Source organism: Panthera onca, chromosome B1 (genome assembly GCF_046562875.1).
Source record: "Panthera onca isolate mPanOnc1 chromosome B1, mPanOnc1 haplotype 2, whole genome shotgun sequence".
NCBI classification, from domain to species: Eukaryota; Metazoa; Chordata; class Mammalia; order Carnivora; family Felidae; genus Panthera; species Panthera onca.
In genome coordinates, this window is record NC_138342.1 from 199,967,039 (window position 1) to 199,982,538 (window position 15,500).

Here is a 15,500-nt window from a genome sequence, read left to right on the forward strand (position 1 = left end):
ACTAAATTCTATTCCTAAAATCATTATTCCACTATACGTTAACTAACTTGGATTTAAATTTTTAAAAAAGTAGAGTGATCATTCTAAAGATCAAACATTATCCTGTTGCTATCTTCCTTAAAACCCTTAAATGTCTCCTCCAGATGATAGATCCATGTTAGATAGGATGGCCCTCTATTTAGGTAGGGCTGTCTAGGAAATGCATGCTAAAACTCTGAAATCCATGTCGCAAACTTCAGTAGGAAGGGCTGTCACATTTCCTGGCAAGTGTTCTCAGAAGCAGTACTTGCAAAGGGGAGAGGCAGCATTATTGGTGACAGAGTGGAGCTGTCTGTAATGGGCATGTAGCATATGCCTCCATTAATGCCTCAGGGAGCTCCAGATCTAGAATAACCTTTTAGAATTGTTTCAGATTAAAACAAGGGGCCAGGTTTTTCTGCTGCTAGCATGGAACCGTCATTGAGTGCACTCTGGGAGGGAATATCACCTTGTGAAATTCAACTTCCTTTGGCTGAGAGCAATTTCTGGAAAGGACACAATTGTGTGCCACCGGGATCCAACATTTTCGCCAGATGAGAGGATGAAGAGATGGCCCAGGACAGTGCACGTGGCACACACCTCCGTATACCCCCCACTTGTCAAGGACAATACCCAGTTAGGCCCCTCAACCCAGTGCAGTTATTAAGAGTTCCAATTGCATTCTTCTAAGTGTGCTGGATTTAACAAAACAAATTCTACAGTCCCTGTATTAACTTGCTAGGGCTGCCACACAAAATACCAGGCGAGGTGGCTTAAACAGCAGACATTTTTTTCTCACAGTCTCTAGTCTGAAGACTAGAAGTCCAAGATCAAGTGTTGATGAGTCTGGTTTCTCCTGAGGCCACTCTCCTTGGTCCACAGGTAACCTGTCTTCTCACTGTGTCCTCATATGGCCTCTCCTCTGTGCATGTGCTTCCCCGGGATCTCTGTGCCCAAGGTTCTACTTTTTTTTTTTTTTTTTTTTTAGGACACCAGTCATATTGGAATCGAACCCACCCTGATGGCTTCATTTTAGCTGAATCATCTCCTTAAAGGTGACTGAGGTCCTGGGACTTAGGACTCCGGCACATGAACTTAGGGGAGAACAATTCAGCCTGCAGTAGTCACCTTAGTTTTAAGTAATCATGTCTTTCATGTCTTTTGCCCATGTTTGCCTGTTCAGTTTTCTCTCTTGCCATTTTTTTATTCACGTATCTTCTTTTTGAGTCAGAGACCTATTTTTAGTTTCCCCAGGATGCCATATACTCTCTGACTTTCAGCTGCAAACATGTTGCTCCCTGCACCGCAGGTATCAGCTGAGTGATCATTTCCTTTAGAAATGCTTACCTATCCCACTGCACCAAGGCTGGTTTCCTCTATTGTCGTGTCTTCTCCTAGAGTGCCAGTATACTGCTGTCCTAGCATGTATCGTATTGTGTCCTCTCCACAGACTTCTTGTCTGTAGCTTCCAATAACCTGAAGCTACATGAGAAGAAGCACAACGTGTGTTCGCAGTCATTTCCCCAGGGTAGGTCTCAGAACCTGGCACATCATAGATACTAGGTATATGAATAAAGGTGGATATAGATTTTGAGGGGCATTATTATTTTAAAAATGCATGTTTATTTAAAAGAAAAGAGGATAAATTCAGTTCAGAGATTTTAAGAAGACTATGACCTGGTGGTATGCCTCAATGTTCTCCACTTTCTACTTTGAACCTAGCCCATCTACATCTCCCTTCCAAACATCTCCCAGAGGTGCTGGGCAGGTGGGCAGAAGATACAGGGTTTCTGATTCCCAAGCCAGTTATGGGGCTCAGGATTCTCTCATTCATTCCTAGCAGTTGTACCTGAAGCCCAAAGATTTGACGATGAAAATGGTAATAATAAAAATAACATACAATTTAACTAAGAGGGCCTAGCATCTATAGAGAACAGTGACAACAACAACAAACCATTATTCATATTCTTCATGAAAACGTTTCTTCATGAGATAGGGCTGCTATGAGAAAAAGATGAACACTTGAACAGTGACACCAAATTTATAGCAAGACAAGTTAAGGATTTTCACACAGAAGAATAAGTGTGCACAGAAGCCACACAAAGAAGAAGGAATCCTCTGGAACTGATGAAGTTGATAAATGCCTTAGAAGAAAAGTCAGACATGTTTGAGCTATAAGATCCTAGAGCATCAAGTGGAGGGACTTAAAACCAAGAATAAAATATAAGGAAATGTAAAATATGTTGGGAGATTTAAAGATACTTGGGGAATATAGATAATTATGGGGGGAAATAAATTTATAAACAAATATTATATAAAGGATTTCCCTGAGAAAAAGAGCAGTCTAGACTTGAAGATAACTTTAGGGAGTAATGATGATAATAGTGATAAGCCCATCATTTGGATGTTTTGTCTCTTCCTTGCAAGCTAGAAGCCGTGGAAAGGTCTAGAGACTACTGAGATAAAGATGGCTGCCATTCAAGAATTTTCTTCCTGACCAAGATGCTCCCCTCTAAAGATTAACTAAAGCTCTTTGTGAGCGAGCATTGAGAGGCTATAAAACCCAGATAATCTGCTTGAAGTATTTTAAACAAATGTAAAGTTAAAAAAACATAGAGATTCAGAAAGATATAATTGGAAGAATGTTTTAGGATGTAGCAAACCCTGTGTGGACACACATGCCCACATACATGCACGTATGCCCACAAGTTAAAAGTTATTTAAATATGAAGAAGAGGGGCGCCTGGGTGGCTCAGTTGGTTAAGTGTCCGACTTCGGCTCAGGTCATGATCTCACGGTCTGTGAGTTCGAGCCCCGCATCGGGCTCTGTGCTGACAGCTCAGAGCCTGGAGCCCATTTCAGACTCTGTGTCTCCTTCTCTCTCTGCCCCTCCCCTGTTCATGCTGTGTCTCTCTCTGTCTCAAAAATAAATAAACATTAAAAAAAAATTAAAAAAAAATAAATATGAAGAAGAGACAGCATGACTCAGTGACCGAAAGCCAGATCCTACAGCTAGATGTCCTGAATTTAAATTCTTTCTGGCCAGCTGTGTTGACCTGAAGTATGTTAGAATGTCTATACCTCAGTTTCCTCATCTACAAATTAAATATAATAGTACTTACATTACTTATTCTTAATGTGATATTAATGAATTTAATATTTGTAAACTTCGTAGAACATTGACTGTGTCGTAATAATTACCATGTGTGTTTATTAAGTAACTAAATGGATCACGAATGATAAGGAGACCTTAGTGAGTAACAATCATGTGTTATGTCACACAATTATACATGCAAACTGTGATCCAAAATTAAATTATCTCATGACAGTACATCCTGGGGAGAGGAACATGGAAGGTGATGTATTACATCTACATCAGATAGGGTAGTAGTGGTCAGTCAAGGTATTGATGTGTTCAAAGCCCTCCTTTTAGGGGTTAGGTAAATGAGTTGTAAGACAGGGCACAGAGAATGTTAGTGGGAAAGAGTCGCTGTTGTGTTTCACATGATGGTAGAGAGATGTTTCTTTCATTGAGGTAAAGGTAAAACAGCTGTTAATGGAACGGAAAATTTCAATAGAGCTTTCAAATAAACAAAGAAAAGTAAATGAATAGCCCCTTGGTAGAACCAGCAAAATTAGGAAAATGAGGCAAATAAATAAACATATAATTAATATAAGTTAAAGCAGAAAGAATAAAACCAGATATAACAATTGTTACATTATAAATGAGATGAATTCTTCTTTTAAGAGATAGACTGTCAAATTAGTTTAGAATAAGCAACATTTCTGTGCTATTAAAAAAAAAAAAACCTCAGTTAATGGACAATAAGCATATTTTAAAAATGGAAAGTAAGTGTTTTTTTTCTTTTTAATGTTACAAATAAAGGCATGGAGAAATCAATACCAGACAAGAGAAAGGAGGAAAGGCAACATTATTTTCAGACAAGGTGAAATTTAAGATTATAAGTACAGGAGGTGAAGATTACATAGTAATTAAGGAGCAAATTTATTATGGTTATATAACATTTATAAAAATGAATGCATTAAAGAGCATGATAACTCTTTGATATGGAACAAATACCCAAATACTATAATTTGAAAAGGAAAGGGAAGCATAATATACATTCAGTGTTATTAAATTTTTCAAAATGACATTTTCAGAATCAGAGACATCAGTGAGAGTGCTTTCTGAAATTACCCATGGTGAAGAACTACGTGTTCCTTTTATCCTTTTATTATGGAGTGATGATTTATAAATTCAGGAAAAAATTGTTAGGAAATTAAAATAAGTGTTAATCATAGATACAATAGAACTAAACTTTCTCCATAAAATTGTTACAAAAAGTTTCTAAATACTAACTCTCTATTTCTTTATTTATCTCATCATGGATTTTTACGAACAGCCACACACCAGCCCTGGTTCGTGCATCATTCTTTGAGCAGCACTGATCTAGAGGACAGAGTGAGTGAAGCTCATAGAAGCTGTAGATGCCAACAGTCTTGATTTATCAGCTCTACAAAGAGGTCATTACATCTCTACACAAGGAAAACATATTTTGGCTTTTCATGGAATGTTTAGTCATGGCAACAAAGAATGTCTTAGGTTTAAACTGTAGAATTTCACAGGGTACTGTCCCTATACATACCATAATGAGGTCAGAAATAAATATAAACTCGGGGCACCTGGGTGGCTCAGTTGGTTAAGCATCTAGCGTCCTGCTTCGGCTCAGGTCATGATCTCATGGTTCGTGAGTTCGAGCCCTACTACGGGTTCTGTGCTGACAGCTCAGAGCCTGGCGCCTGCTTTGGATTCTCTGTCTCCCTCTCTCTCTGCTCCTCCCCTACTCATGCTCTTCTCTCTCTCTCTGTCTCAAAAATAAATAAACATTAAAAAAATTAAAAAAGAAAAAGAAATTTAAAAAAAGAAATAAATATAAACTGCCTGGACAGGGGGAAACACTCTCATATCACTTCCTAAAAGAATTTAAAACTGTAGCCAGTGTCTCAGGAAGGGAAATGTAAGAAAACAGTCTATGGGTCATAGCCAAAATTGAAGTCAGATGAAAATGATAGCTTTTCCAATGTTAAAATTAACAAAACAGAAGATAAATACATTAAAAAAAGACCTTAGAGCACATCTTAAAGAATGGTAAAAGTATTTAAGTGAACAAACAAGAAAGTTGGAGAAACGAATTAAAGACAAAAACTGAAAATTATAGAATTAAAAAATAATGATAAATGATAAATCGGCAAGATATTTTTAGAGAGATAAGCAAAAGGAACTATTCATGAATTTAAAATAAGGATAAAAGAAGAGAATAAAAAAATCCAAAAATAATAATGAGATACACAGTCTATTTTTTTAAAAAGTAGATAATATCCTAACAAAATTAAAATTAACACACTAACATAAGCATTGAAATGTGTAAACAGAACAAATGTCATTGGAGATTTTGAAAAAAAAAAAGTTATCATTTGAAAAAAATAACTAGAGTTTTAGTGACCATTCCATTTTTATTTAAACTCTTTCGGATTGTGTTGAAAGATGGTCCCTCTCAGACTCTCTCCTTTACAACTAAAATTCTCTGGACCTAATACAACAAACAAGCATAAAAAGCATCTGAGAAGTAGAAAGAAATCAGGCAGCTGGGGACCTTACAGGTTGAAGAATGATGGGTGGTAAGTGTCTGGGTTTCCTTACTGACTCCCAAATATCCAGAGAGGATATAGCAGAAGCTTCCAGTTTTTAACCACCAAGAGTCACAGAGTAAAACAGTTCCAAGAAAAGCCTATATCCCTGGACAAGGGAGGAAACTTTTGAGGGTAATACCCACCCTATTCCAGGGAAATACTAACAGGAAAAACATCCCTTCACCCCACCTCTCAATTACCTATGGTTTCAGTAGGGCCTCGTGGTAAGAGCAGTGAAAAGGGTAAAACCAAAATGTAATGCGGTATCATACTTGTAATGAATTATTTAAATCATTAAGCAATTATATTTAAAAATGGAAGAGGATAAATGGACCTACATAAAATTAAGTTTTGACACTTCCCTTGAAGTGGTAAAATGGTGCCAGTGACGATGTTTTTTATTATATGGAGACGCCTGAGACGGCCTGAAGTGAACTGTTTAAAGTGATCTCAAAAACACCATAAACCAAATCAAGGTGGAATCCTAAAAATGTTCAAATAATCCAAAAAAAAGGTTAGGGAGGGAGACAGCCAAACCATAAGACACTCTTAAAAACTGAGAATAGGGGCGCCTGGGTGGCTCAGTCGGTTAAGCGTCCGACTTCAGCTCAGGTCACGATCTCGCAGTCCGCGAGTTCGAGCCCCGCGTTGGGCTCTGGGCTGATGGCTCAGAGCCTGGAGCTTGCTTCCGATTCTGTGTCTCCCTCTCTCTCTGCCCCTCCCCCGTTCATGCTGTGTCTCTCTCTGTCTCAAAAATAAATAAAACGTTAAAAAAAAATTAAAAAAAAAAACTGAGAATAAACTGAAGTTTGATGGGGGGTGGGAGAAAGGGAAGGGGGGGTGATGGGCATTGAGGAAGGCATCTGTTGGGGTGAGCACTGGGTGTTGTATGGAAACCAATTTGACAATAAATTTCATATTAAACAAAAAGGAAGTGGAAAGAGAAAAGCAAAGAAGAGAATGGAAAACATAGAAAATAATAATGAAATAATAATACAAAATGACATACTTAAGCTCTAGTATATCAATAAATAGCCTAATAGCCTAAACATAAAATATCTAGGGGCATCTGGGTGGCTGAGTTGGTTAAGCATCCAGCTTCAGCTCAGTTCATGATCTTGGGGTTCATGGGTTTGAGCTCCACATCCAGCTCTGTGCTGACAGCTCAGAGCCTGGAGTCTGCTTCAGATTCTGTGTCTCCCTCTCTCTCTACCCCTCCACTCCTCACTTGCTCTCTCTCTCTCTCTCTCTATCTCTCTCTCAAAAATAAATAAACATTACAAAAATTTAAAAAATATATATATCAAATCTTTATATGTATCAAATGACAGAGATTTGTAGCATGGGTTAAAAAAAGAGAGACAGAGAAAGAGACCCATCAGATTTCCACAACTTTCTCCTGTGTAACTGAAACTCTGTACCCTTTTAGCACCTCCCCATCCCGCTACCACCCTCCCTCCTGGTAACTACCATTCTACCCTCTGCTTCTATGAGCTTAACTTTTTAATTTTTTTTATTTAAAAACAAATTTAAGTGTATGTATTTTGAGAGAGACAGAAAGCAGGGTAGGTAGGGGCAGGGAGCGAGAATCCCAAGTAGGTTCCACACTGTCAGCACAGAGCCTGATGCAGGGCTCAAACTCACAAACCTTGAGATCACAACCCTAGCTGAAGTCAAGAGTTGGACGCTTAATGGACTGAGCCACCCAGGTGCCCCAAGTGTGACTTTTTTAGACCCCACATGTGAGATCGAGCCAATGGACACCATGGTGATGAAACTTAATACCACTGTACTGTATACTTGAAATTTCCTGAGAGTAGATCTTAAGTGTCCTCACCATAAACACACAAAGAAGTAATATGATATAGGATATGATATAAGGTGATATTGTATTAATTAGCTTGACTGTAGTAATAATTTCACTGTGTATATACACCAAAACATGTTATACACCTTAGATATGTACAGTTTTTTAAAAAAAAATTTTAAATAAATGTAGGTTAAAAAAACACTATATGGCAGTTGGAAGAGATTAATTACACATACAACATAGGTAGTTTGAAAATAAAAGGATGAAAAAGTATATACACAATGCAAACATTAACCAAAAAAGCAAGAGTGGCCATGTTAATATTAGATAAAGTAGACTTCAAAGAAAGAAATATTGCTGGATAAAATGATGACAAATGATGAATATAGAAGACATAAGGATCCTAAATGTGTATTCATCCAATAAAAGATCTTCAAAATACATGATGCAGAAACTAATAGAGCTACAGGGGAAATAGAAAATCCACAATCAGATTTGGTGGCTCCATATATCAATATTACTAGCGAAATAAAATCAGCAAAGACATAGAATAACTGAACAACACAGTCAACCGGCATACTCAACCTGACATATATAGGATATCCCACTTAACAACAGCGGGTATAAGACAGACTGTATCCTGGCCCAAAAATTAACCTTAAAAAATTAAGACTTGAAATCCTTCAGCATATGCCTTCTAGCCATAATGGAATCAAACTAGACATCAATAACGGAAAGATAACAGGAAAATCTCTAAAACCTTGGAAATTAAACAAGACCTATCAAAATAAGTTTATGGCCAAGGGTGCCTGGGTGGCTTAGTTGGTTAATCCCCAGGCTCTTGATTTTTTTTTTTTAATTTTTTTTTTTTAACGTTTATTTACTTGCTCTTGATTTTTTTATCTCACATTCGTCATTTAGGGCCCCATGCTGGGCTCCACACTGATAGTGCAGAGCCTGCTTAGGATTCTCTCTCCCTCTCTCTCTGCCCCTCCCCAACTCTCTCATGTGCGCACATGCCCATGCTCTCCTTCACTCTCAAAATAAATAAAATTTAACTTAGAAAAAATGAAGGAATGTACAAAGGAAAGTTTCTATATCAGTAAATTTAAAAAAAAAAAACGTTAATATAAACTCAAAACAAGTAGCAGGAATGGAGACGATAAAGATAAAAGCAGAAATCAATGAAACTGAAACCAGAAAAACAACAAAGAAAATCACTAAAACAAAGTAGCTGGTCATAGTAAAAAGAAAAAGTCAATAAATCAATAAAATTGACAAACGTCCACAACGATAAAGCCAGGAATGAAGCAGGAGGGATCTCTGCACACCCGGTAGCCATTAATAAAGGAACATGGCAAACAACACTTTCATAAATTTAACACTCAAAAGAAACAGACCAGTTCTTCAAAAGCCACATACTACCAAAGTCAACCAAGATAAAATGGGCAGCCTGAATAGCCCCGTAAATACTAAGAAAACTGAACCCAAAATGGTGAAAGTATTTCTAAATTTTAAGACACACATTTTTACATTTTAAAAGTGTTCTCAAAAACCCCTGTGCATGCAGTTACATCCTGCATACACCAGTTACATCCTGGATATTTTCCCCAGGGAAATGAGGACATATTCACACAAAAACCTGTAGATGAATGTGTATGGCAGCTTTATTCACAATAACTAAAAACTGGAAGCAAGCCAGATGTCTTTCAATAAGTGGATGGTTAAATTCATGATGGCGCTTTGATATCATGGAATACTATGAAACTATTACAAAGAAATATTTTTCCTTTTTTTTCTTATTATTTTATTCTTATTTTTTTTCTCATCAGGGTAAATTCACTCCTTAATCCTCATCAGCTATTTCACCTATCCACTAAACAACTCCAGTCTGGTAACCATCGATTTGTTCTTGGTCTTTCTCTGTTTGGTTTCTGTCTCTGTCCCTGTCTCTCTCTTTCTCTTTTTTTCCTCTGCTCATTTGTTTTGTTTCTTATAATCTATATGTAAGTGAGATGAAATGGTATTTGTCTTTCTTTGACCTATTTTGCTTAGTATTATACTCCCTGGTTCCATCCATCTTGTTGGAAATGGCAATATTTCATTCTTTTTATGGCTGAGTAATATTCCAGTGTGTGTGTGTGTGTGTGTGTGTGTGTGTGTGTATGTATATGCATATATACATACATATACACCTTGGACACTTAGAATGCTTCCATAGTTTCCCAATTGTCAACAATGCTGCTATAAACATAGGGATGCATGAAACCCTTTAAATTAGTGCTTTTGTATTTTGTGGGTAAATACCCAATAGTTGGATTACTGGATTGTTCAGTAGTTCTATTTTTTAACTTTTTGAGGAACCTCTACACTATTCTCCAGTGTGGCTGCACCAGTTTTTTTTCTCACCAACAGTGCGTGAGGATTCCTTTTTCTCCACATCCTCATCAATACTTGTTGTTTCTTGTGATTTTGACTTTAGCCATTCTGACAGGTGCGGTATCTCATTGTAGTTTTGATTTTCATTTTCCTGATGATGAGGGTTGTTGAGCGACTTTTCATGTGTCTGTTGGCCATCTGCCATCTACATGTCCTGTTTGGAGAAATGTCTGTTCGTGTCTTCTGTCCATTTTTTAATTGGATTGTTTTTTGTGGTTTGAGTTGCATAAATTCTTTACATATTTTGGATACTAACCCTTTATCAGATATGTCATTTGCAAATATATTCTCCCGATTCGTAGGTTGCCTTTCAGTTTTGATCGTTTCCTTCGCAGTGCAGCAAGTTTTTATTTTGATGTAGTCCCCATAGTTCATTTTTTGCTTTTAGTTCCCTTGCCTCAGGAGACATATCTAGAAAAATGTTGCCAAGGCTGATGTCAGTGAAATTACTGCCTGTCCTCTCTTCTAGGATTTTTATGGTTTTAAGTCTCACATTTAGGTCTTTAATCCCTTTTGAGTCTATTTTTGTGTGTGGTGAAAGAAAGTGGTCCAGTTTCATTCTTTTGCAGGTTGCTGTTCAGTTTTCCCAACATTAGTTGTTAAAGAGACTTCTTCCCATTGTATATTCATTTCTCTTTTGTTGAAGATTAATTATCCCTATAATTGTGTGTTTATTTCTGGGTTTTCTGTTCTGTCCCATTGATCTATGTGTCTGTGGTTATGCCAATACCAAACTGTTTTAATTATTCCACTTTGTAATATAAATTGAAGTCTGGAATTGTGACACCTTCAGTTTTGTTTTTCTTTTTTCAAGATTGCTTTGGCTATTCAAAACCTTTTGTGGTTCAATACAAATTTTGGGATTGTGTATTCTAGTACTGTGAGAAATGCTGTCTTTTTTGATGGGCATTGCATTAAATGTGTAGATTGCTTTGGGTAAATATAGACATTTTAACAATATTTGTTCTTCCAGGGGTGCCTGGGTGGCTCAGTCAGTTAAGCATCTGATTTTGGCTCATGTTATGATCTCACCATTCGTGAGTTTGAGCTCCACATCGGGCTCTGTGCTGACAGCTCAGAGTCTGGAGCCTGCTTTGGATTCTGTGTCTCCCTTCTCTCTCTGCCCCTCCCCTGCTCACATTCTGTCTCTCTGTCTCTCAAAAATTAATAAATATTAATTTTTTTATAAAAGAAAACATTTGTTCTTCCAGCCCATGAGCATGGAATGTCTTTCCATTTCTTTAAGTCATCATGAATTTCTTTTATCAGTATTTTATAGTTTTCAGAATACAGGTCTTTAACTTCTGTGGTTAAGTTTATTCCTAGATATTTTATTATATTTGGTGTAATTGTAAATGGGCTTGTTTTCTTAATTTCACTTTCTGCTGATTCATTATTAGTATATATAAATGTGACAGGTTACTGTACATTGATTTTGTATCCTGGGACTTTACTGAATTCATTTATCAGTTCTGGCAGTTTTTTTTTTTTTTTTTTGATGGAGCCTTTAGGGTTTTCTATAAATAGTATCACATCATCTGCCAATAGTGAGAGTTCTACTCCTTCCTTATCAATATGGATGGCTTTTGTTTCTTTACATTGTTTAATTGCTGTGGCTTTGACTTCCAGTGCTATGTTGAATAAAATTGGTAACAGTGGACTTTGTTGTATTGGTCCTGACCTTAGGGGAAAAACTCTCAGTTTTTTACCATCGGGGATGATGGTTGGTTATGGGGTTTTCATATAAGGCCTTTATTGTGTTGAGGTATGTTCCCTCTAGACCTACTTTGTTAAGGGATGGCGTATATTGTTGAATCAGTGGATGTTGTACTTTGTCGAATGCTTCTTCTGCATCTATTGAAATGGTCATATGGTTTTTATCCTTTCTCTTATTGATGTGACATATGAGATAGGTTTCTTTGCAAATGTTGAACCACCTTTGCATCCCAGAAATAAATCCCATGTGATAATGGTGTATGATTTTTTCAATGTGTTGTTGGACTCAACTTGCTAATATTTTGTTGAGGATATTTGCATCTATGTTCATAAGATATTTGGGTCTGCAGTCCTCTTTTTTTTTTTTTTTTTTTTTTTGGTGCCTTTATCTGGTTTGGGTATCAGGGTAATGCTGACCTCACAGGATGAATCTGGAAGTTTTCCTTCTTCTTCCATTTTTTTGGAATAGTTTGAAAATAACAGATATTAACTCGTCTTTCAGTGTTTGTGGGAATTCACGGGTGAAGCCCTCTGCTCCCGGGTTTTTGCTTTTGGGAAGTTATTTGATTACTGATTTAGTATCTTTTCTGATTATTGATCTGTTAAGGTTTTCTATTTCTTCCTGTTTCAGTTTTGGTAGTTTATATGTTTCAAGGAATTTATCCATTTCTTTCAGATTGTACAATTTTTTAGCATATAGCTTTTCACAGTAGTCTCCTACAGTTGTTTGTATTTCTGTGGTGTACTTCTCATTTATCATTTGTGATTTTATTTATTTGGGTCCTTTCTCTTTTCTTTTTGATAAGTATGGCCCGAGATTTGTTAATTTTAGTATTTTTTTCCAAAGAAGCAGGCTTGTTTTATTGATCTCTTCTAGTTTTTTTTTTTTTTTAGCTTCTACATCATTTATTTGTTCTCCAATATTTATTACCTCCTTCCTTTTGATGGCTTTACACTTCATTTGTTGTTCTTTTTCTAGCTCTTTTAGATGTAAGGTTAGGCTATTTGACTTTTTTCTTGCTTCATTAGGTAGATCAGTATTGCTGTAAACTTTCCTCTTAGAACCACTTTTGCTACATCCCAAAGATTTTGGACAATTGTGTTTTCATTTCCATTTGTTCCTTATAATTTCTATTTCTTCCTTGATTTCTTGGTTGACCAATTCATTGTTTAGTCACATGTCATTTAACCTTGATATATTTGTGCTCTTTCCAGTTTTTTTCTTCTGGTTGATTTCTAGTTTCATAATGTTATGGTTAGTAAAGATGCATGGTATGACTTCAACTTTTGAATCAGTTGAAACTTGTTTTGTGCCCTAACATGTGACCTGTCCTGGAGGATGTTTCATATGAACTTCCAAAGAAAGTATATTCTGCTGTTTTAGGATGGAATATTCTGAATATGTCTGTTAAATCCATCAGGTCCAGTGTGTCATTCAAGGTCACTGTTACCTGGTTAAATTTTTGTTTGGAAGATCTATCCATTAATGTAAGTCAAATGTTAAAACCCCATATTATTGCTATTGTATAACTATTGATTATTTCCTTTGTGTTTGTTATTAACCCTTTTGTGTATTTGGGTGCCTCTATGTTGGGTACATAAATATTTATAATTATTTTTCCTTTTGCTGGATTGTCCCCTTTATTATTATATAATGTCCTTTTTTTTATCTTGTTACAGTCTTTGTTTTAACGTCTCTTTTTTCTGATAGAAGTATTGCTACCCTCTTCACCCTCTTCTTTCAATCTGCAAATGTGTTTCATTCTGAAATAAGTCTCTTATATGTAGCATATAGATGGATTTTGTCTTTTTATCCACTTTGTCAACCTATGTCTTTTGATTGGAGCATTTAGGCCATTTACATTCAAAGTAATTATTGATAGATATGTATTCATTTTCATCTTGTTATTTGTTTTGTGGTTGTTTTTATAGATTTGCTCTGATCCTTTCTTATCATGCTCTCTTTCATAGTTTGCTCATTTCCTTTAATGATATACTTGGATTCTTTTCTCTTTATTCTTTGCATATCTGTTATTCGTTTTTGATTTGTGGTTATGATTACATTTATATATAGCATCATCTGCATATAACAGTCTATATTTAGTTGGTGGTCATTTAAGTTTGAACTCATTCTTTAGTCCTGCCCTCTGCTACACACATTTTAGGTATATAGTGTCATACTTTGCATCCTTTTATTTTATTAATCCCTTCAATGATTTTTCTGAAATAGTTGTTTTTACTGATTTTGTAGTTTTTACTTTTTATACTCTCACTTATGATGTTTTCTTTATCATTTTTTGCAGGGTTATTTTAGTGGTCATGAACTCCTTTAGTCTTTGTTTGTTTGGAAAAAATCTGTATCTTTCCTTCTATTATGAATGATCACCTTGCTGGATAGAATACTCTTGGCTGCAGACTTTTTCCCTTTCAGCACATTGAATATATCATGCCACTCCCTTCCAGCCTGCAAAGTGTCTGCTGAAAAATCTGCTGATCATCTTATGGGGTTTACCCTTGTATGTAACTGTCTTTTTTTCTCTTGCTGCTTTATTTTTTTTTTCTTCATCACTACTTTTTGCCATTTTAATTACTATGTGCCTTGGTTTGTACCTTCCTGGGTTAAATTTGTGGGAGGATCTTTGTGCCTCCTGGATCTAGATATCTATTTCCTTCACCAGATTATGGATGTTTTTAGCCATTATTTCTTCAAATAAATTTTCTGCCCCCTTTTTTTCCTCTCAGTTCTGAGATCCTTATAATGTGGTCATTATGTATACTTGATGGAGTCACTGAGTTCCGTAAGACTGTTCTCAATTTGCATAATTTTTTTTCCTCTCCTTTGCTGAGCTTGATTACTTTTCATTAATCTGTATTCCAGGTCATGAATTCATTCCTCTGCTTTATCTAGCTGTTTACTCCATGAAGTGTGTTTTCAATTTCATTTACTATGTTCTTGATCTCTGATTGTTGTTTTTTTTTAAATCTGTGTTAAGGGTCTCAATGATATTCTCCACTCTTCTCAAGTCCAATGAATATCTTTATGATCATTACTTTAAATTCTCTTTCAAGCATAATACTTAAATCTGTTTTGCTTAGATCTATTGCTGTGGATTGGTCCTGGGTTTTTGTTTCTTTTTTCCATTTGGGGCATTTTTCTCCATCTCATTTTGTCTAACTCTTCATGTCTGTTTCTATGTGTTAGGAAAATCAGCTACTTCTCTTGCCCTTAAAAATAATAGCCTTATAAAGAAGATGTCGTATAGTGCCCTACAATAGAATGCCCCTGTTTTCAAGGGCCTGATGCTTCAGGATGTGTCTCCTACGTGTGTTACATGTGCTTTGCTGTTGAGTCTTGGCCTTCCTTTCCTTCAGTCCAGTTGTCTTCAGAGGCACTCTTTGTCTGCTGTGGGCAGTGTTTGCTTCCCAGCAGAGATAGGGCCCATATGAGCAAGGTGTACAGGGGTCTGCTTATAAAATAAGACCTCCCCCTGCTGCTGCTGGATGAAGTCCCAGAGACACGTCAGAAAATATGGTGTTGGCAGGGTTTGCCTTGCTCCTCTGCAGTAGCGGGCCTGCTGTGCCAGAACTGAGACCACCATGACTGGGAAGGATGGATCCCTGAAGTGGGAGGCGGAGCAGCTTGGTGTAGGCAAGTCACATAAGGAGTATTGTGTAGGAACCAGCCGGTTCCTGAAGGTGGGTGTTGTTTATACTGGAGGGAGTGGGGGAGGGAAATAATGCTTGCAGCTCCTTTGTACCTGGAGGGGTCTCCTTATGATGTCTATCTCTCTGGGCCATGCTCTGAGTTGAACAAATTACTCTCCTC